Source organism: Amblyomma americanum, unplaced genomic scaffold, assembly GCF_052857255.1.
Source record: "Amblyomma americanum isolate KBUSLIRL-KWMA unplaced genomic scaffold, ASM5285725v1 scaffold_19, whole genome shotgun sequence".
In the NCBI taxonomy this organism is placed as follows: domain Eukaryota; kingdom Metazoa; phylum Arthropoda; class Arachnida; order Ixodida; family Ixodidae; genus Amblyomma; species Amblyomma americanum.
In genome coordinates this window covers 1,140,893-1,164,986 of record NW_027526491.1, presented here as the reverse complement: position 1 = coordinate 1,164,986, position 24,094 = coordinate 1,140,893, and the positions used below count along the sequence as shown (strand labels likewise).

Sequence of the window (24,094 nt, the reverse complement as noted above, 5' to 3'; positions counted from 1 at the left end):
CATCGCAACAGCATTTTTAAAGCACTGTATTTTAATTGCATTGAAAATATTTTCATTTACATTAACTTTTTAGGAAACGCCTCGAATCGTATCGCAAAAGGACAGAGCAGCAGAGCACTAGATGCGAGGTAAGGCTGAGCACATCACCAAGAGGGAGGGCCACTCCGATTTAATGTCGTTCGGTTCATGCACTTGCCTCAGATGAACGGTCAGTTGGGAGAAATCTTAACATTCTGCCTGTAAAAATTGCCAAGCTCTCAATCTATGCTTGCATTGTCGTCATCTTGGTCACTACGCACGTTCACGCGTGTTAAATTGCCAGTCTCTCACGCTGCAGTTTGAAAGGGTGGTCTTCATTAGCTTCAATCCGTGCGCGTGGAAGCGTCATCAGACAAGCGTCCAGCAATCCGCACGATATGGCGAGAGGTTAAAGGCAGTGAAATTCAGAAGACCCAGTGCTATCGTAAAGTCATCGGGTAATGGTAATTAAGCGGCCTAGAAATTTTTTCTAAGTTTTTTCTATGCTTAGACTCATTGTAATGTTCGTGGTAAATGCTATTGCATTTTTTTCTGAATATTCTTGGCGTACATTAGTTTTTGTACAGACACAACAACGTGCTGACTTATTTTAGCGGCGCATATAGATAACAATGAAATTTTGTAGGTGCAGTTAACATGTATGCACGCAGTGCGTGCCAGAAGTAAAGGCAGAGTGTTATTTTGGGGCTCAACTCGTAACTGTCTCGGTTTTGTCTCACGTATTAGCTCTAACAATACACACACATGTACACGGACACACTCAATAAAAGGATCTAGCCTCTCGTCCAACAATGCCTTTAGGGCTTGTCTTAAATGTTTATTACTCACTAATATCGCCGGAAGTTGCCTACTACAAAAATAACTCGAATTTTTAAACGACTGTTAGTTAGGGTGAGGGTGAGGGAGGGTCACCGATGTGAGGGCGAGAGAGGGCCAGCAAGTTTTTTGAATTGAGGATGAGGCTGAGGGAGGGCCGGATAACATCTCAAAATGAGGGCGAGGGTGAGGGAGGGCCTTGGATTCAACAGTGAGGGTGAGGAAGGAAAACCAAAAATGAGGGCATTTGCCCACCTCTGGCCGCGAGTAACCTTGTCGGCAGAAAGGAGCGAAATCACGTCTCCTAAGCGAAGAGAGGGCATCGAACTTCGATGAAACTTTTCGTCTGTCTCCTGGTTCCAGCGTGCGGTGATGCTGCCGGAGTACGACATGGGTCAAAATCGGTGTTTGCCAACTCCCGCGGTAAGCCAAGACAGCACGCGGCGCCAAGGAACCAACTCTCTGTCCAGCAGCCCGAGCGGCGCACGAGCAGTCCTCGTGACGTATGAGAGAAACGAGAGCGCAGAATCCACCGTTTTCACAAGGCCGCTCGGCGCGTGGGCCCCTCTTATCCAGCTCCGGCTCATTTGGCTCTTCATTCGCGCGCCACGATCGTACTGCTGTCAAGCGTGGTTTGAGCGAGCGAAAGAGCGAAATCAGTTGCGGCCATCACTCTGCGGCCCCGTTGCAGCGGTGGGCCGATGTCTTTGCGATGGTTTCTTTGCCCGCAGTCAGCCAGTTGGCGCGCGTGACGGTGCAAGTTGCAGCGAACACCCCGCGCTTTTGAGATGGCGATGTAGCCCCAAAGTGACGAGATGCTGAGGTGGCGAAGTTAGTTTGTCATGCATGAGGTCTGTCCATGGCAGTGCTGTCGCTTCCTAAAGAGGAAGCCGTGGTTGGGAGCAGTGGTCAGGCACAATTTGTGATGTGCTATTGTGATGGCAGTCATAAGTGAAATGGAAGCTTTTTAGCATAGCAGACATGCTATTCAGGAATGAAGAGAAAGCACACTAGATTCTGGCTTTCGGAGCATCTCATGGGAACAGAAGGCGCGCTGCAATCCTTGTGCAGCAATAGTGGCAAGGCAGGCGGCCAAGTCCAATGAAAATTCTGCATACCTATACCTACGACAGAGGGGCAGTTTTAAGCGGACACGGCACAGAGCAATTGTTTTAAGTGAGGGCGTCGATGCCAACATTCTGCCGCTATTATCTTTGGATCTTCAACCAAGCGTACGCGGCGTAAGCCGGGATACTGGAGTGACCGAGTCATTAGAAAGGTAGCGCTGGCGGACAACGGACAAGGACACGAAGTGGAGAAACTGCGCTGAACTAGTAAGTGTTATCCACCACTCTTAAGTCCCTCTATGCTGCCAAGTGAAATGATTCTTTTTCCATCTAGAAACAGGGCATCTCTATGGGTTCAAACATCGCTCCTGTTCTGAGCGTCCTCTACATGGTTATGCATGAGATAGATTATATTAGGACTAAAAAACAGAAAGAAGAAATATAGGTCCCAGCCCGCACCATTAAATATAACGGGCTTACTGCTATGCATGACAAAAAATTTGGCAAGGAACTTGAAAATTTTCCACTGCTTAAAATCGCATACGTTGATGACAGTTTAATCCTCCTATACTGCCGCTACAATGCTCTTATGGCCGAAGTACACAAGGTGCTAGCCGTTTTCACAGTCTTTATCTCCGCCTGTTTTAACACATGAAATACCGGAAAATGACTGCATTCGCTTTCTGGAATTGAAGTTGCGCTTTTCGCACCAGCCCATTCGCTGGATCTTTGAGCATAGAGCCAACAAGCCAGTCTTTCTTTACGATTCAGCGCTTTCGAAATCAGTCAAGAGAAACATAGTGCACAGAAGTACTTGTATTTGGGCGTGTTGGTTCATATCTTTTCAGGAGGACACAGGGGCGCAACAAAAACACACGGACATAGAAGTAGACAGGGATAGTAAGCGCTCGTCCCTGTCTACTTCTATGTCCGTGTGTTTTTGTTGCGCCCCTGTGTCCTCCTGAAAACATAGTGCAATCCTTTACCAACGCGCAGCTCAAATCGTCTGAGAACTGCCCTGAGAATAGTCATTTAAACCATGAACAGAGACTGCTTAAGCCTCGGTGCTCGGCGTTACTCCTGTCCTCTGTGGCTGAAAAATTGTTAAAGACAAAGCAAAGCAAAAAACACACTTTCAAGAGTGAGAGGGTTCGGAAAAAAAAACTGGCCGTCATTTCATACGTTCAACAGGTGTCGCATAATTTTTAAAAAATTTGCAAAAGGGCTGGAGTAGATGTACTGTTTGCTTCTGATCACCTTCCTAACCTTTTCCGGCTTGTCAATGGACCTAGGGAGGAGTTTCCGGAATGCACAACTAGGCGCCGGGATCTTACCATGATATGCTCCGCGCGTGTTTTTTGCTCCATTCATTTAACCTGTGACAGGAAATACATCGGCCAGACAGGTCGGTGTATAAATAAAAGGCTGCTAGAACATACTAACACAAAAGAAAAGAAGACTGGAAACTTGGCCATTCACTGCCGGGACTGCCGTCCCTGTCGTCGCCGCTCTTCGAACTTTGAAGAAACAAATTTTGACAAACAACAGAAACCAACACACCCGTGAAATAAGAGAAGCAGCTAACACCAAAAAGCTAAACGATTGTTCCGTCAGCAGGCTGCCAGTTGCCGTGTTGGAAAAAGAAATAGATTCCTCTCTGCCTCGATATGATTCTCCGCTCTTCTTGGGCTTTCGCGCGTGTGTTTATTTGTATCACCTCGCCTGTGTTAATTGTGTTTATATACCATCTTCATTCCTTCGAAGATTTAATGTCATCAGCATTGTAAGCCTCTTTCTCTGTTGGTTTTCACGCAAGTTACACTTTTTTGTTTTCTTGTCTTTCATTGCACATACTTTTCGCTGTTTCTCAGTGTGAATCGTTTTTAGCGTTGTTTTTTTTTCGGTCGCTTTTTAGTTGTGTTGTTTGTTGCCTTTTATATCATTTTCTTTCTATATTTTTTCATTGTCACCAGTTCAGCCATGTTAGTTGTTGGCTTTCATTCGCTTTGTTCGTGCTTTTTGCCATCGTTTTTTCTTTTTTGGACCTGTCTCTTTTTGCGTTGGGAACGATTAGATAGGTGGTGACTCATATGGTTTGCCTCGTTTCATCCTTGCATATCCTTGTGCATGCGTGTCTCTGCCTCCTTGTGCTTGCGAATTTTCTGTCACAGTATAAAAGGTGCGGTTCAGTTGTCTTCGAAAATAAAGTTATTAGTTCAGCACCGTTGTGTCAGCGCTGCCTTTCTCAAAATCATAAATGCCAACCAACTCGCCCAGCAACGAACTTTCCCTAGTCATCAGTGTGACGGATGGTGCGGAAGAACCACCTGCATCCGTTCCATCTGCTGCTGCATCAAAACCTGGCGCCATGGAACTTTCACAGCAGGAGTTACTTCACCTATTGGGCTCTCACAGAGTTGCAAGACGACCGCATTTTCTGACCAAACAGGTGAGGAGTGACGAGCCGACTTATTCGCGAAATGCACCGGTAAACATACACAATGCTCACTACTGGAGATATTCAAACCCCCACTGGGTTTCACAGACGCAGCACCGTTACCAATGGCCGTTCAGTGTTTGGAATTTCTGAAGGTAGCTTGCTCGGGCCTGTGTTTTTCGACCAGACGATGACAGCAGAGCGCTATGTCAGTGACATCCACAAAGGACCCATTGACGACTTCCTTTTGTATCTGTCAGTCGACAAGGCCACTGATGTATGGTTTCAACAGGATAGCATCCTCACAGGCAGCAGCGACAAGGCTCTCGGACCTGGCTGGACATCGCATTTCCACAGCAGTGGATCGGACGGCTTGGTCAGGGGTAGGAAACTTCATATATACAGGCTGTCCCAGCCAACTCTTGCCAGGGGGTAATAATGTGCCGCGGCACTCCAAGACTACACGACCAAATGCATGCTGGTGGCTATTGTATGGAGCAAGTCACAATATTTTTTGTAGTGTGCGTAAATGCATAATCATTCGAGATTAATGAACCAGCCTCGCAAGCAAATAAGATGGTGAAAACTTCCAACTAGAAAGTTGTAGAACGGCCCCAAAACGTTCGAATGAACAGTTTGTAACTTTCAATCTATTACGCATTAGGATGCCTGGGCCTGTTGGTAGCTCAAGATCGACGAAACAATAGTCCAGAAAGGAGAAAACAGCGAAGTAGTAAGGGAAGACAAAGCGCTGACTTTCATCAAGGTTTATTGGAAAGAACATCAGGTTTGTACACAAGGGCAGCCTAGAATACAAGCAACAAAGATGAATTCTCGTGGCCTCCAAGCAAGTATGTGATGTGGCTAAAAGTTTGTGACTAAATAAAAAAATCTAGCGCATATATATCATGATTGCCGCTGCCCTGGATTTTCAACAAATATGCTTTGAATGCCTGCATACAAAGCTTTCCCAAGTGTATTTTCCAGACGTATTTACTTCCATATGCCATAATAGTGCAGCATCTGGGATACCAGTCTCCCTAAAACCTTTTGAGCAGCATAACGGACACAGACCACGCCTGCAACACTTTTCTCGAAAAGCATAAATGTTTGCTTACTAAGAACTGTGCAACTTACGATTCTTTCAGAGGTGATATGTTGTCTGGGTGCCATTTTCGTAATGCTACCCGTTATATGACTTCCCGCCTTCACCGTTTTGTAGCGAGGCAACCTTGTCACCTTGAGGAGACGAGGCTACCCATGATAATTTGGGTTTTTTGCCATCAGCATTCGCCTGCTCGTTTACTGCCTCCTTGGTCGTCTTCGTTCGTCGTGGCTCAAAGATGAGTTTCTCTAGCTTTCCCGTCGGTGCTTCGCAGGTGATGAACAGCAGGTAACTGAGCAAAAAGCTCCAGAGAACCATGGAGAAGAAGAAGGACACCTGTCAATAAAGAGGAGCAAGGCATGGAAGGAATCAGTGCTTGCAGGAAGGAGATTTTTAATTCGACTTGTAAACGCCTGAGCCATGCTGATCAGCGAGCCAGACACTGAGCTTGAAAGCTACATGTGAACATCTGTCACCTGTTGCATTTGCATTTGTTTGGGGCATAGTACTGATGACGTTCCCGAGAAGTTGGCCCTGTCTTGTGCACCGTGGAACGAGCGCGAGCTTCCACGCGTCGTCGCTCTGCTTCATCCATTGGCGCTACTCAGCTGCCACATCGACAATCCGAAACTGTCTGCCTGGTCATTGGCGCTCCATCGCTCTGCTGCAGCGCCCTCCATCTACGTAGCTGCGTCGATGTCTACTCTGGCGATCCGTATCTGTGCCGCTGAGTCACTTTCTAGCAGGCGCCTATCTGCGCTGGGTACGCGGTACTTGCAACTCCCCCTTCTGTGCCTCCTTCTTGCTACGCATGCGCTCTGCCCTTTGCAGACGCGTCAGTGCGATGACGATAGATGCGAATGCACGTCTTTCCTATAAGACCTATACTTCAGTAAAATCGGGTACGCGCTGGCAGCGTCAGACTGGCGCAGCATTAACGCTGGCAGCTGAAAAGGAGCAGGAGGGCTCCATACTAGCGATGATACGCTAAGGTTTTCAAGAATTGTACAAAAATGGGCTGGTCGAATGGTGGATAACGAATTCACGCATAGGGCTTAAGTAAACGCTAGCACATCGAGATGCGGTAGCTCCAGTTGTGGGTCGGCATTACTAAGCAGAACCGCTTGGTCAGATCGGGGAGCTGGGTGATATTGAAACACAGTCGGATTGGGGAGTAAATAGAAAGGGAATTTAAGAGCGCGTTTTAGGCCGGTTCCTTTGCTTCGCGGTCTTGGGAAACAAGTTTACTCATTCAGTGCGCCCACTTTTGCGCAGGGCGCCGGTTCAGTTGCATCAGTTTAGAATCTATGGCATGGAGTCAATACAAATGCCGGATCTTCCAAAGGGCGTGACTTTGCTCAGCTACACGCCTGACTCGTCGGGCTCTTATCGCGCTTACATACGCGATACTGATTGGAAATTTTCGGAGCGTGAAAACGATGCTAAAATCGCATAACTTCCACCGCAGCGGCTTCGCTGAGTTTGTACAGTTTCTGTCACACTGCTGCCGCGGCGGGTCAGTGGTTATGACACTCGGTTTCTGACCCGGAAGACAGGGGTTCGATCCCGTGCAACAGCGGTCGAATTTTGATGGAGGCGAAATTCTAGGGGCCCGTGTACTGTGCGATGTCAGTGCACGTTGAAGAACCCCAGGTAGTCGAAATTTCCGGTGCCCTTCATTACTGTGTCCCTCATAGACTGAGTCGCTTTGGGACGTTAAATCCCCATAAACCAGCTTCTGTCACAACTCGAGTCCGCTACGACCGACACCGTGGTGTAGAAGGAGCGCTGCACGATGGATGGCGCTGTTATGGGCCGTGTTTTCCACTATTGAGGCTGCACCGGGTGAGGAGCCTCGTGTCTATCGCTCTCGCGAGGTCTCTCTCATCAGCAAGCGCACGAGGCCAAGAAGGAAATGCGACCACGCCCGGCGCAGCCTTGGTACCGGCAGGAATGGGACTCAGGTGTAATGCCACAACAGCCGTCAGTGAACTAATGGTGCTTTCGTTCGGCCACCTAAAGTTAGTGTTGTATTTATAAAGAAAACTCCTTTTAAAATGCGAGCGGTCACTGCAGCCGACTCAATTTTGTATCTGTTATTTCCAGTACAGCACGTCCCGGAGTAATCGACTGCTCTAGTGGTACAAACAAAAGATCGAAATTACCATTTGGTCAAAAAACGTTGACACCGGTGCCCGACAAGCTTTTCATAAGCATATCCGAGGCTGTGTTAAAGGTAATCCAGGAAGCAGCAACTTACACGCTGTGTCACCTTGTGCACCGTCACTCAAAGGTTTATGGAACGGAATACGCTTAAAAATTTAAATTTCAGGACCGCATTTGTACTTAAAATAGGATAAACATGCGCACCCTATTGGGCGAGTTACGCAGTGCAGGATTAGGTGGTACGCAATTCGCCCTGGATGGAAATAAATATCTTCCCCAAAATCACGTTTTAATGAACAAATGAAGTTAGGGATACGTCGCTCAGCATAATTCACTAGAAATTTCAGGCATCTACTAACTACCACCTTCTGGTGATCTCTAGGAGCGGGCCCTGCCCATATTCTGCTGTGTCCACATGCAGCGGCGATTAATACCGAATTTGTTAGGCTCGGGATATTTTAAAAATTTGACGCTTGTGTATCTGTCGGGCGTTGCTCCATACAAAGTATAGTCTCAAGTTTGGCAGGTGCTTCCAAGCAACATTCCTAGCGGAGACGCCCGTCTCTTCTTCCTCTCCTGCCTTGCTCTAATCTCTTTTGTAGCGATAGCTACATTACGGTAGCATTCCGAGCCTTCAGCGTGGCGGCGCCGCCCCCTTGTTTCTGCGCCGCCACACTTTCACGTGGTTGGTTACGTGGTGCGAAGCAGCTGCCGGCGGCACGGCGCTTTGGCTGATCACGTGGTTCGTCATGTGGTTGGTCACGTGACCAAGTTCCACTCGGCCATCTGTAGTTATTGCATCACTCCAGGTTTAACCAGAGCTAAACCACCGCCAATTTTTTGCTCCTCCTACTCTGAAGAGAAAGGAGTAAAAAGAGAGTAAGCTGTCCTCTAGCGGCCTTTCTTTTAATTTTAGAGGACAGCTTACCCTCTTTTAGTACCATATAGGCGCATCCGTGCTTACAGTGAAGCTGCACTCGGAAACGGTAGTGGCGGTCATGATACCAGTGGCAAGCCAGTGCGCTTTTCTCTCCTTCTTCTCACGGACACAAACACACACCCTCTCTCACAATACAAGTGAGGAATTCAGTACTTGCAGCGGGCGGCTAGAATATTTCCCCACCGCGGCTTAGCATGCAGCAACGTGGAGCGTATCTCTCTGGGGGCTTCAGTGTCAATGTTTCCCTAATAGTTCAACCAACTTGATATCTATGAACGCCATCTATATTTGGCATTTTTAGATAAATTTGGTCCCCTAAAGTCATGTGCGGCTTTTGATCAACAAAGGAAACAAAAAACGAATTCACGTCTTGACGAAACATGCGAGAAATTCTAGTTATGCATATCTGTTCACAGAACCAAAATTCTTCACTCCGGACACTTACCACGAAGAAGTGCGAGAAGAACATCCTCTAGCGGGAGATGTGCAGCCAAAGATGTATGAAGGGCATGTGGATGATGTACACACCGAAGGATCGCCTGCTCAGGGGCGTGAAGGCACTCAAGGACCAAAGACAGGAATGTGTTCAAGAAGCCTGCGTTCGCGTAAGGATACGTAGGAAAACACTGGTAATCATGTTTTATGCCGACGTGAATAGGGCAGAATGTGCACTTCTCTGGAGCATGCAGTAAAAAAAAAGAGCACACTGTTGCTCCTAGATTTTCGGAGTACTCACTGCGGTTCTAAAGAATGTGGTACAATGAAGCCCTAAATATCTGGTGTTTATATTCATATTGGGTGATGCAGGGACTATGGCAACTCACATGGAGCAATGCACAAATTTAGCCTGCAGACTAGTTTCCAAAGGCCCCGCGACCGCTTTGCTGCTGTTTGACAGCCATGAATACCAGTACTTCTGAACAAATCGGTCCGCTTTACGTTGATATTTAGTAAAGCGGTGCCACTGGGAAGTAGACGTAAACCCGTGTTTGATTGCAATGCACGCTTGTGTCGATCCAGTTGTATCCAATATATAGCCCTCTGCGGTAGTACCAGTTTGAGAAAAGATAAAAAGTTGTCCATCCTGTTGTCTCACCGCGTTCTCGCGTGCATTTTCATTCTGAACCATAGATGGCTCAATCACTCCAATAACTTGGAATTGACGAATAAAGCAAGGAATGCGCCAAAATTCCGTACTAAACCAAGGCCACCACCTGATCCCATCTCTGTAGAGTCCCAGGTTCAGTCGATAGACGTGTCTACATTTCTCTGCCAGAGTGACAGTACACAACCTGTAGGCAAACGACATTTTCGCTTTCCAGGGACTGCTTGAGAAGGATGCAGGGAGGAAGGTTACACATCGGGAATGTGGACGCTGTCTGTTTACCGTAGGTGAACTCCTAAAGCGCCCTTATTTTTTCAATTACGTCCAAATGCCAGGGGTCCGGGTTCAGATCCACTCTTTGGCGACACGCGAGCAACATCGATTAGGCTTGCATGTGCTTTTTTGCGCATTTGAGCGCTTTTAACAAAACACTGTTATTAGAAGGATGGTAATTTTGGCTCGGGGGCGAAATATTTTGAAGGAACTTACTGTAACGTACAACACGCAGTGGAGGAGAAAACAACTTGGCATCATTTCAGGTCTTTACGCTGGGATATTGTACCTCGCCCTGCTCCATGAAGAACAAAGGATTTGCTCGCAAGGACACTGTCTTTGTGTAGTAATGAATCGCGTGCGGAGTTGGAAGTGCATTGTGGTTATTTTCGAGCAGACTACTTGGACACGTTTTGACGCTTGCGCATTCCATGCCTTCAGCTGACATTCATGTAGATCTTAGCACGGAGGGTTTTGGGGAACGAGCTAAGTAAATATACGACTGTTTCATTTCTCGACACGAGAAGCAGAAAGCAATATAAAACGTATCTTACTTCATGAATTCTCGGTTTAAATTCTAATAGCAATTGTGCAGGGTGCCATCCAACCTCTCAGCAAAAATTAAAGAAACTTTTTACACGCGTATGTGGCTACCCGAACAGCAGGAGAGTAGCGAATTATTCCCCAGATATCGCTACTTTTTTAAATCATTTCCCAGCCTTGTTTAGTTTCGCGTCTTTCTGCACTTGCTGAAAGGCCCCTCCGCCAGTTCTGGTGTGCTCTGAATTTCTATAAGCGTACTGCACTGGATGACGATGCTCGAGACGGCAAATTTAAAAAGCGTAGTCTGTGTCGGTAGCTCCGTGTGATATCAGCAGAAACCTGCGCAAGCTTTTAAAAGTAATCGCGGCCTGTAAACTGGTAATAAAATATATTTTTAGTGCAATTATGTTCGCAGAGCGCTTTCATGGTACCGAAATTCTTCGTTTCAATATTTAAAGTAAATGCGCATTGAACAAATTTGTTTTGTTTTTTGTGAAATTATTGAAAGAATTGGCAATAAAGGGTCTCTTAGGCGCTTTTTATGAGCATACCGTAAATAAACTCGCCCTCGCGTTACCTCGTGTTGTGACAAATATTTAGGCTAATAGTGTGCCTCCATAAGCAGCTCAGAAATCAAAGTTATGCTCGAAAGTGACTTTCGTATTCTTTCGACTTTTGACACTTGAGCCATTTACGTTAGCGTGTCTACATGGATATTTTTCAAAAGAGCAATTCGTACGGCACCTTCAGACGTTTCATGAGCCTCACGCCGCGATCTTGCAATGCAGCAGCCGCGCAATACAAATTACCTAGCAAAATAAACAAACGCCGACATAATCACGCTGACGATGGCTGTTTGCTAGGTGAGGCTGGTGGCGAGGCACCCACAGCCTTGAGCGGGCTAGAAATCACGAGAGTACGGGAAAGGTGCGAAGACGGCGAAGGAGATATTTCGATTTCCCAAGCGCCGCTTCTCTGAAAAGCACCATGAAGCAGTGTCGTTCCAAATCGAATGAACACTTCTTAAAGGACTATACACACCTAATTTTAATGCGTGTTTTCCTCTTCCAAATGATGCTTTTCACCTTAGAATACGTGGATCACCACGTGGATTTCGCCTACGAACGCTAAATATTATGTAATTGAATTTCTTCTTTTATGCTGTTTCACTCTGGGTTTCATCAGCCGAATGATGGCTGTGACGTGCAGTTGATGTTTAGGTCACCTGACGCAGAAATAAACGCCTATATTAATGGTGACACAGAGTTTTAGCTCACTACAAGACTTAAATTAGCCTGCTTCAATAGCTAGAATTACAACAGTCTATGTATCAGCAGTTGCATTGCATTTTTTGTGCTTCACGTGACCTAAACATCCACTACAGGCCACAGCTATCGTTGGGCTTATGAAACCCAAAGCTAAATAGCATTGAAGGAACGGAACGTAACCGGTGGGTAGCGGCAGAAAGAAAGAAAACGTTTATTGCTGGGTGTTACTGGCTTTATAGAGACCGCAAAGGTCGCATGACTGGACATGATACGCGGCTCGTGTGAAACAGGATTTGCTCATGCTATGCATCAGCCTGCGTGCTTGATAACACATCACACGTACTTGATAATAGTACAAGCATCAAGAAGAAATTCAATATAAATTATTTAGCGGTCGTAGGCGAATACCACGAGGCGGCCCGTGTATACCAATGTCTAACGCGTTGTTTGAAAGATGAAAACACGAAAGCAAAAATTTGGAGTCTGTAGTCCTACAAAAATTAGTTCATTGTTAGTGTCGCCGTCATTTAATTTGTCTTCCTTTTTGTAGACTACACTGGTACTAAATCTCACCAACTCTCCCAGGCATCTTTCATTCTAGCGCATATTTTTATTCCAGGCAACCCTCTAGGATATCAAAAAGCAAGGAAATAAAAACCTTTCAAGGAGTGATCGTCTATGTGTTGCGGGGTTGTAAGCTTAAAGCAATAAGAAAAAAGAAGAAAGGGTGGGGTGGATTAGCAAGTAGGTACTTGGCGTATCTCGTCGCGTGCAGCTGATGTGAAACACGTATTTGCGGCCTTCGAAGGTAACCATGGCCACTCAGGTTATCACTGCAGGCAGCAGCGCGGCCACGCACCGGCGGCAGCCTAGCCAATCACTTGCAGCACGAATGAATGCAGCTGCCTGGAGAGGTAAATAAAGTAACGAAAGAAACAAATGACGACATGATTACCCGACTATGACGCCTCAGTAGGGTAGTCTGGTATAGAAGCTCGATAGCCAAACACGAGAGGAGGAGAGAAGGAGCGAAGAGGGCATTTCGATTCCCCATAACACAGCGTTGGATCCGCTTGTTTTGGATTTTGGAGTGCGAATTCCGTCCGTCCGTCCGTCCGTCCGTCCGTCCGTCCGTCTGTCTGTCTGTCTGTCTGTCTGTCTGTCTGTCTGTCTGTCTGTCTGTCTGTCTGTCTGTCTGTCTGTCTGTCTGTCTGTCTGTCTCTGTCTGTCTGTCTGTCTGTCTGTCTGTCTGTCTGTCTGTCTGTCTGTCTCTGTCTGTCTGTCTGTCTGTCTGTCTGTCTGTCTGTCTGTCTGTCTGTCTGTCTGTCTGTCTGTCTGTCTGTCTGTCTGTCTGTCTGTCTGTCTGTCTGTCTGTCTGTCTGTCTCTGTCTGTCTGTCTGTCTGTCTGTCTGTCTGTCTGTCTGTCTGTCTGTCTGTCTGTCTGTCTGTCTGTCTGTCTGTCTGTCTGTCGGTTTGTCCGTCCGTCCGTCTGTCGTCCTTTCTGCGCACTACAGTGGTAATAAAGGTCACAAACTCTCCCAGCTATCTGTCATTTTGATGCGTACTGTTATCCCAGGCAGCCACTATAGGAGGCCTGTAAGCAGGGAAGTAAGCAAATGTATTGCACTAGTGTTCATCTGTGCGCTGTAAATCTGCAAAATTTGTATCCTTTTTATTGAATAAAGAAAACGAAGGAGGAGCGGGATGGATTACGAAGCAGTTTTTCAGCGTATCTTGTTAAACGCAGCTCATGTTAAGCACGGATTTGCGGCATTCGGAGGTAGAAATTGCCACTCAGGCTATTACTACAGGCCCCGCAAACTGCGTCATATGGGCCACATATACGGCCCACGGAGTCGTTTCTACTGATCCGCTGCTGGTAACAACCCCCAAGCAGGAGTCCGGCCCTTGCTCGCCGCGACCACGCGGCATCGTCTAGCGCATGGGTTGCGCGGCATCTCTTATCGTTGATTCCTCTCCATTTATACTGGGTCATGTAAACTGAGATGTGTCCGTTCTGTGTCCGTTCATTCGCACTGATCGTACCTGCAACCATAGCTCTTGATGTGGTGATGATAATGATAAATTTTTATGGCGCAAAGGCAGCTTTGGCCAAAGAGCGCCATTGCACAAGGTAGTTTTTCGTTGCACAAGGTGGGGTCAAAGATCCAGTTCCCAAGCATTTCACCCTAAAGAAGCCGAGCCCCAGGCAGTGGATAGCGTTTACCCATTGTATCACCGGTGACTACCCGGCGGCACTGGGGATCGAGCCCCGCACCTCGCGCATGCGAGGCGGATGCCCAAACCACTAGGCCAACGCTACGGTAACTGACTTGATGTACTTCAAGAATGAAGCACATCAACTTTGAACCGAGATGTTATATATCTGACGGCCACTTCATACCCTGGCTGAGTAGGGGCTGTTCAGGCTTGCAACCACAGTTCATTGAAATATCGAAATCCCGTCATTAGCTGCACTCTGCACATTAGCTGTCTGAACAGAGAGCTAATGTGTATAAAGCGGCTGAAGCACTTCATGTTTCCCTTTATGTTTATGTTCACGCTTCCTAGGAAGTGGGGCGAAGAAGAACACGTATCAATAAGCAGGAACAAGGCATGAAAAGAATAAGTGCTAAAAATAATGAGAGTTATGATTGCGAACAAGAGCTCTGCTTGTCTTGAACAGATGCACAGCTTAAGGACGCCAGAAGTGTTGCACTATGCGGCTACGAAACAAACCTCCGTGGCTTGATTATACTTTCGGCAAAGATGTTTTATATAATTTTAGGAATGCCTACTCCCGATAGAAGGCTTGGACATTTTTGGTATATTCTCTTGAATTCATCTCCTCCCGTGTTTACAACTTGGGCCTCTTAAGTGGAACTCTAAGGCTCTATCCAAGTTCTAAATATATTTAGGTTTCTTTGACGTTTCCCGGAACCCCTCATATGACATTAGATCAGCGCTTCCCTCGTTAGCTTGCTATCAATTCCCTGTCGGCCGTGTTCGATTCTTCTGAAGTACTTTTTTTTATTTATAACGCAATTTTTTCCTCGTTAATCGGCTCGAAGTAGCCGCGCTCAACCTTACGATCGTGCGCTTTCCAGAGACTGTCATAGGAAGTCTTGATCTCAGATTGTATTGCGACAACGTTTGCTGCAAGAGAAAAACAATTGGTGTGAACCAGCCGCTAGCCCAGTGCTAGCCTCCAGCAGCGCTAAATGTATAAAAACTAATTCCAGACAATGTTGGTTCGTCGCCGGAAGTATGTAATGCTTTGCCTGAAATGACCTCATCCTTTGTGGAACATATGATACGGGAGAGGACAAAAGAAGGCAGTAACAATGAAACATACCTCCTCGTCCTGTGTCACAGACGATAGTGACCCTCGACATAAGAATGGACCACAGAATCCGGTCGAAAAATGCCAGGAATAACTTCCCACATTCTGTAGTGGGCTCCTTGGCTTGGTACCAAGGAATCTTAATAAAGGTGCACAATAACCCGCACGCTATTGCTAACAACCAGGCCGCGGTCTCGCACGCCTGGAAGAGACAGTTTTACATGGACATAAGTTGCAAACGTTCATTGCAAAAGGCGGAAATTTCGGTAAACTGTTACAGGGGACACCGGAAGCACATCGTTTCAGGCACAGAAAGAAAAGGTGCCTGTGCAGCAGGTGTGGCGCTTAAATTTACATGATGAGTGCTCGCTTCACACTGCTGGGAGAGGTTTTCGTTATGGCCTCATTTTGAGTATGGAACTGATGATGTTTTTAGGTAAGGGTGAAATAACGTTATTTCTTCAAGTGAATACAACCAATGCTGGAGCATCGGCTTTCCCTTAGCTCCGTTACCATCTACATAATTAATTAGTTTTCTTGTATATTTGTTTATAGGCACCGCACTAAACTCCGTGGCACGTTTCGAGACCAGGGCCTTCACGGAGGGCTTTTTACTGGGAAATACTGGGCCGGAGACTTGGAAGGCTCTCGAGCCAAAGCACGCGTCTCATAGCTCCACGTATCTTGGCTGGCAGGGGTAATTAATAGTGCTCCTGACTTGCTTATGTATTATCATCTGTTTTCCGCCTACATCATTGCCGCTTACAATCTTCTTTCTGCTCTTCCTCTTTTGCTCATTGCAAAGTAGAAGGCCAGATAATTATCCCTTAGGCCACCCTCACTGTCTTCCTGTAAATAAGGCTTCTCTCTTGCGCTGAAATGATTGATTAGAGTGGGTGTTAAGTTACATTCAGACATTTGACGGTCAGACTTCCTTCATTTGTCTGATAGCGGTATAGCCACACCAAAAACCAATATTATTATGATGCTGAGCTTCGAGATCACTCAGAAGATCTGATTATTTACTAACGAATAAATTACCGCAATTCCTCATTAACCAACCCGGGACTTCTTGATTATGGACACCATTAAAATGGATTCTGTTGGCATCGAAAAAATAATTGAACAGCTGAAGATGCCATCATCATGCGGAGTGGATGACATCAACTCGAAACTTTTGAAAAATACCAAAGTGTATAGTGCTATTATTTTTGCTGAACTGTTTCAACAATCTCTTCAGTCTGGCTCTGTCCCTAGCGACTGGAAGGTGGGCAAGGTGCTTCCCCTGCACAAGGCTGGGGACAAACATTCTCCTAATAATTGTCCACCCATTTCACGTGTTAGCATCCCTTGTAAGATCATGAACATGTCGTCTGCTCTCACCTTGCCTATTTTCTTGAGTCAAATTCTTTTTTCAGCCATCGCCAACACGGGTTTCGTAAACCATTATCATGCGAGACGCAGCTTCTATTCTTTACACAGGATGTTCATTTCATTCTTGACCGGGGTTCTATGGCTGACTGTATATTCCTGATTTCTCCAATGCCTTTGACAAAGTTTCTCACCAATTACTATTTTTCAGATTAAATAATATCAACCTCTACCATAACATCATTTCGTCGCTTCAGTCTTTCCTCGCTAATCGTTCTCAATACGTGACTGCTAATAAATCCAAATCTCCTTCCTCTCCAGTGGGCTCAGGTGTTCCCCAAGGTTCTCTACAAGGGCCCCTATTTTTTAACATTTATAATCATGGCTTGCCTAACAACATTGCTTCTTCCGTATGTCTTTTTGCTGACGATTGTGTTATTTACGGTGATATTAACAGTGACTCTGACACTTCTGTCCTTCGATCTGATATTAACCAAGTTTCGTAATGGTGTAAATTATGGCTCATGGAAATTAATATTAATAAGTGTAAACATATGCGTGTTCCTCGACGTAACACTGGAATAGACACTTACGACCTCAATAATGCTCCTCTTGAAGCTGTGCCTTCATATAAGTACCTTGGTTTGCACATAACTTCTAATCTTTCTTGGACTCTGCATGTGGAATTTATTACTAACAATTCTAACCGCATGTTGGGGCACCTGCGTAGAAACTTCTGCCTTTCTTGTACTTAAATAATATTGCTCCTTCATAAAACACTTGTTCGGCCTAAATAGGAATATGCAACAACTGTCTGGGACCCAGCCCTGTTATCATTAGCATCTGAACACGAATCTGTTCAAAACCGTGCTTCACGTTTCATGCTTTCAAATTATCGCCGTATCTCCAGTGTTATTATTATGAAAACTACCTTATCATTGCCACCGCATTCATTCCGCAGAAAAATTTCTCGCTTATGCCTATTTCTTAAGATATATCACTACAATCCTGTCGTTAAGAGCCGGCTACTAACTACACCTACATGTTTCAGGCCGCATTGATAACCTTCGCAAAGTAAGTGTTCCGTGATGCCATACTAAACACACTTTTTCTTATTTTGTCCACAACACTTCCGACAGTTGGAACCACCTTCCCAGACACGTTGTCGATACTACTGACCCAAGCTCCTTTAAGACTGCCCTGTGCAATCTCTATTTTAAATTTTGGTAAATTTTATTTTGCGTTCGTTTTTGCTGTCTTATTGCTGTCTGCCGGAAATGTTTTCCTTTTTTGGGGGGGTTTGTAATTTTTTCCCCTTAGCCTTCTTTTGCCTCATTTTTAGTGTTTTGTTTTGTTCATTTTTCGCCGCGTTATCATTTCTTCTATTTATGTTTCTGCTGCACTGTATTTTATTCAATGTATGTCTTTCCCACCCCCCTCTTTAATGCCTTTGGGCCCTGAAGGTATTTGAATATATATATATATATATATATATATATATATATATATATATATATATATATATATATATATATATATATATATATATATATTGCTACGCTACTAACTACTCTAGTGGCGCCATACAGCGGCTAAACTGCATTTCCTTGCAGTTGGGAAGCCTTGAGCCATCTCGGGGCTAGAAGCTTCGTCTTCTTCATCTCTCGTGCTGCCTGCTGCCTTGCGCGTTCCAACGTCTTGCGCGTCTAATTAAAGCAAGTAAACCAGCCCTGCTTACGCCAACCGTTTCTCAGTGACATATTTGGTGGGGGTGCTGGGTAACGGCCCATGTACGCTGACCTCGAGGACACCTTTGACGTCAGCTCTCAACGCGTGGCTACAACACCAGTCCACAAGGCGAGCCGCCGCCTGCGAGGCCTACAACCTGAGTTCGGCCAACTGACAGCGCCGGTAAGGGCCATGACATCCACCGCGGCTAGCCAGACAAGTTAGCACTCCGGGAGTGCCCCGCCATTTGTCCTTCACGCACCTCGATCGCCGCCACCGTTCCACGAGGACAGGTTCGAGGACGTCGAAGACTGGTTGGCCAGCTTTGACCGAGTGGCGGGTTTCAATGAGTGGGACGGCGAGCGCAAGCTGCGCAACGTCTACTTTGCGCTGCAGGACTCGGCCAAAACCTGGTTTGAGAACCACAAAGCTTCCTTTACCACCTGGGAGGCTTTTCGTTGAGAGCTGCTAGCGACATTTACCAGCAGCGAAAGAAAAGAGAAAGCTAAAATCGCCCGGCGCTCGAGATCACAGCAGCCGAATGAGGGCGTCGCGATGTTCATCGAGGACATGACCCGGCTGTTCAATCGGGCCGACCCTGCTATGCCCGAAGCCCAGAAGGTACGCCACTTAATGCGTGGCGTAAAAGAGCAACTGTTTGCCGGACTGGTCCATGACCCGCCACGAACAGTGTCCGACTTCACCAAGGAGGCAATGAGTATCGAGCACTCTTTACAGGAACGGGGCGCCCACTACGGACGTCAGGCTACTGTAGCAGCCGCTTCCCAGTCCCAGTACACGCCTACGTCGCTGCCCGCCGAGGACCTTCGGGAGCTTGTAAGAAGCCTGGTGCACGAGGAACTGGCGAAACTTCGCTTTGAAGCTCCACAGGTCAGCGTCGCTGCCGTTACGGACGTGGTCCGCGAAGAAATCCGACGAGTTGTGCAGCCACCCCCCGCTCCACAACCGGCGCCCTCCGTTATGACGTACAGCGAGGCGCTACGAGGTCCCGGGCCAGTGATGCGAGCCTTTTCCCCCATCGCTCCTGTGCAATACCTGCAGGAGCCAATCGCAACAGCACCCTCCGTGCCGCAGGAGTTCAGGCCCCCTGTGAGCAAACCGCACGTTTGGCGTACGCCAAACAATCGGCCGCTCTGTTACCACTGCGGAGAGCCTGGCCACATCCTCCGCCACTGCCCCTACCGCAGGATGGGTTTAAGGGGGTTTTCACCTGACGCACTTCGACCACGCTACAGTGAAAGACCACGAGATATCGAACAGTACTTGGCTGAAAACGTGCAATCTTCGACCTCGCAGCGACGCCAGTCCCGATCGCTATCCCCAAGGCGGTTCTCTTCGCCCGGCCGCCCGACATACTCTGGCCAGTTCAGAGGTACGTCCCCACGTCGGGAAAACTGAAGACGGCGTCCTCCGGGGGTAGGGCTGCCGCTACTGGACCGAGTCAAGAGCCTCCACCCGGCGGTTCGCCACGACGCTCCGCGCGACGACGACCTGACCCGACGACCTCGACGACGCGCTGCGACCGACTGGCCTCCGCCGAAATTCCGGTATCCGCCGACAACCACGATGTTACCACACTCGTGGATACCGGCGCCGATCGTGGATACCGGCGCCACTGTCTTGAGGAAGGTTCTGACCCCTTGGGCTGGGCCGCAGATCCGGACAGCTGGTGGCCACGTGGTAACTCCGATCGGTGTCTGCACTTCGCGAATCCAGATCCGCGGTGTTACTTCCCCTGGCTGCTTTGCTGTGTTACCAGAGTGCTCCAAAGACCTCATACTCGGTTTGGATTTCCTTCAAGAGTACGGTGCCGTTATCAACCTCCAGGAGCTAATCGTGTCGTTTTCCACCCAAGGTCCTGTCGACGACGATACCGAGCCACGCAGGGATAAGTTATGCGTCGGTGACGACCACGTTTTGATCCCATAAAGATCCAATATGTTTGTTACTGTAGAGTGCGATTACAGTACCAAAATTCGTGGCATTGCTGAAATCAACATGTCGCTGCTCCTTGGTCGGCAAGTCTGTGTTGCTCGAGGAATTGTTGAACTGGACAAGGGCCGAACCGAACTCTTGGTGACCAATTTTGGTTGTGAACCTCAGTGTTTGCCTGGCAGAACAGCTATTGCGTATTTCGAGGAACTCAGCGAATTCGCGGGACAGCACGCTTTGACCGGAGCCCCGGCATCAGTGGAGGAACGGACCACTCCCATAAACACTGACGTGAACCCAAACCTCCCAACTAACCAGAAACGCTGCTTGGAAAGCGTTATCCAGTCTTTCTGCGACTGCTTTGCCTCGACCTCCAAGGTTAGGCAGACACCGCTCACAAAGCACCGAATTATAGTTGACGCCAACCAACGGCCGTTATGTCAGCCGCCCTACCGCATCTCTTCGAAGGAACGTGATGCCATTCGACGCCAAGTTCAAGAAATGCTCAAGGACGACGTGATAGAGTCGTCGACGAGCCCGTGGGCGTCGCCTGTTGTTCTAGGGGCAAATAAAGATGGAACCCTACGGTTCTGCGTTGATTACAGACGTTTAAACAAAGTCACTAAAAAAGATGTTTATCCTCTTCCGCGTATTGATGACTCCCTGGACCGGCAGCGCCACGCCAAGTACTTCTTATCGCTAGATTTACAAAGCGGCTATTGGCAAATCGAGGTGGACGAACGCGACCGGGAAAAGACCGCCTTTATTACACCGGACGGTCTGTACGAATTCCGGGTGCTCCCTTTCGGCCTGTGCTCGGCTCCTGCAACCTTCCAGAGGATGATGGACACCGTTCTTGCCGATCTCAAATGGCAGTCCTGTCTCGTGTACTTGGATGACGTTGTCATCTTTTCTGACACGTTCGAAGAGCACCTGAGACGCCTGCGCGCTGTGTTCGAAGCAATTCGGTCGGCCGGTCTTTCCCTCAAGCCCGAAAAGTGTCACTTCGCTTTCGAAGAGTTGAAGTTTCTGGGCCACATTGTGAGCGCTAAAGGGGTTAGCCCAGACCCCGATAAGACTGCTGCCGTGGCTGCTTTTCCCGTGCCAACCGATAAGCGCAGTGTGCGCCGCTTTCTGGGTCTCTGCGCCTATTATCGGCGTTTTGTGCAGAACTTCTCCCAGATCGCTGAGCCCCTCACGCGACTCACGAAAGATTCCGAACCATTGTTCTGGGGCCTGGAGCAACAGCAAGCCTTTGAAGACCTCTGCACTCGTCTCCAAAGTACGCCCATCCTTGGACACTTCGACGAGTCAGCTGACACTGAACTACACACAGACGCCAGCAACATCGGCCTCGGTGCGGTCCTTGTGCAGAGGCAGGATGGTCTCGAACGCGTAATCGCATACGCGAGCCGCACATTGTCACGATCTGAGGCGAACTATTCCACCATCGAAAAAGAATGCCTGGCCATTGTGTGGGCAGTAACAAAATTTCGCCCGTACCTATATGGCCGCCCTTTCAGGATCGTCAGCGACCCCCACTCGCTGTGTTGGCTGGCGAACCTCAAAGATCCCTCGGGACGGCTTGCACGCTGGAGCCTTCGACTTCAGGAATTCGATGTCACCATCGTCTATAAGTCTGGTAGGAAGCACAGTGATGCCGACTGTTTGTATCGTGCTCCTATCGAGACCAACCGAGCTGACCCCGACGACGATTTCGTTTTTCTTGGTGCCATCTCCACGTCCATCCTCATTCAACACCAAAGGGACGACAGCGAACTACGGCCCCTCATTGAGTATCTAGAAGGAAGCGCTCAGTCTCCCCCGCGAATATTTTCGCGCAAGCTGTCGTCGTTCTGTTTACGTGACGGCGTCCTGTATAAGAAAAACTACAGTCCAACCGAAGCTGTCTATCTACTCGTCATGCCTACGGCTCTTTGCGACGAAGTCTTGCAGGCGAGCCATGATGACCCATCTTCTGGTAACCTGGGTTTTTGTCGAACTTTGGCACGCATACGGCAAAAATACTACTGGCCGAGGATTGCTGCAGTTGTGAAACGTTACGTAAGAACTTGCCGCGAGTGCCAGCGTCCCAAGACACCGCCGACTAAGCCAGCCGGCCTACTCCAGCCTATTGATCCGCCTCAGGTTCCCTTCCACCAAGTTGGCATGCACATACTCGGCCCATTTCCGGAGTCCTCGCTGGGCAACCGCTACATTGTGGTCGCCACCGACTACCTCAGCCGATACTGTGAGACTAAAGCTCTTCCCCGTGGTACTGCTGACGAAATTGCGAACTTTTTCATTCAAAACATTGTGCTTCGTCACGGTGCACCCACCATCGTTTTAACTAACAGGGGAACAGCGTTCACCTCGGCCCTTACGCACGAGGTTATGCGCCTAAGCGGCACCAGTCACCGCAAAACAACCGCTTACCACCCTCAAACGAACGGCCTCACCGAACGGCTCAACAATACGATCGCCGACATGATTTCTATGTATGTCGACGCGGACCACCGGAACTCGGACGCCATACTCCCTTACGTCACTTTTGCTTATAATACTGCGGTCCAGGAAACGACACGCTTCACTCCATTTCGTTTAGTACATGGTCGCGAAGCCACAACCATGCTGGATGCAGTGCTGCTTCCAGCTAGCGCTACCCCCTCTGTTATGGCTGCTGCCCAATTTGTTCGTTACGCTGAGGCCGCCCGCCAACTTGCTCGACAGAGCATCCGGCACCAGCAAGTTCACGACGCTCAGCGATACAACCTCCGCCACCGCAATGTGCGTTACCTGCCCGGCGAACAAGTCTGGGTGTGGAGTCCAATCCGCATGAGTGGACGCTCTGAGAAGCTTCTACGCAGATACTTTGGCCCCTACGAGGTGCTCCGCCAGCTCAGTCAAGTTACCTACGAAGTTCTTCCCCAAGGAACAGTTCGCTCTTCTAGACGGCCGACCTCCGAAGTTGTCCACGTCGCTCGGATGAAGCCGTACCACGCCCGCTAGCCCCTCGCGCGTGTCTGCACCACACGCCAGACACGTGCGACTACCCTTGTGGTCCTGCCTGCAATTTCTACCACACCGAGTCGGTGTCTTCAAGAGAGGGGGAGCAATGCTACGCTACTAACTACTCTAGTGGCGCCATACAGCGGCTAAACTGCATTTCCTGGCAGTTGGCAAGCCTTGAGCCGTCTCGGGGCTAGATGCTTCGTCTTCATCTCTCGTGCTGCCTGCTGCCTTGCGCGTTCCAACCTCTTGCGCGTCTAATTAAAGCAAGTAAACCAGCCCTGATTACGCCAACCGTTTCTCAGTGACAATATATATATATATATATATATATATATATATATATATATATATATATATATATATATATATATATATATATATAATCAAATAAATAAATAATTGGGCTGTTTACTAACTTTCATCACGACTTTCTGCGAACTTGTAAAATTCAAAAATTTTAAAGTTTACGCTAACGCTTAAGGATGGTGAAAAACGTACTGACCTTAGGTGCAGGCCACTGGACGTATATTTAAGATTAAAGATAACGGCTAAGTTCCGCCACGATCCTGATTACCTCAGAGCAACTGGATCAGTATCAATGATGTTATTGTTTTCAGCGAAAAGAAATCTTGCCGAATGGCGCAAATGATGCAGAATATAATTCACTCGAGAAATGTCGACATCCAAACAGCAGCTTTTCCGCCGCAATATTCAAAAAAGAAGCATTCACCTTTGAAATCTTCTTCTCCTTAAGTCTTTCCACGAAGAAATATGTCAGGCAACCAGTGAAGTAACACACACCGTGCTAGAAAAAATAAAAGTAATAGTAGAAACCTGTCCCGAGGAAAGTTCTGCAGCAAAATATATATATATATATATATATATATATATATATATATATATATATATATATATATATATATATATA

The 24,094-nt window shown here is 47.6% G+C and overlaps 1 pseudogene; it reads right to left on the bottom strand.

Annotated features, from left to right (window-relative positions):
• Window positions 1-5,542: 5,542 nt before the first annotated feature.
• The window catches only part of LOC144111957 (nose resistant to fluoxetine protein 6-like), a 76,936-nt pseudogene continuing 58,384 nt past the window's right edge, over window positions 5,543-24,094 (bottom strand).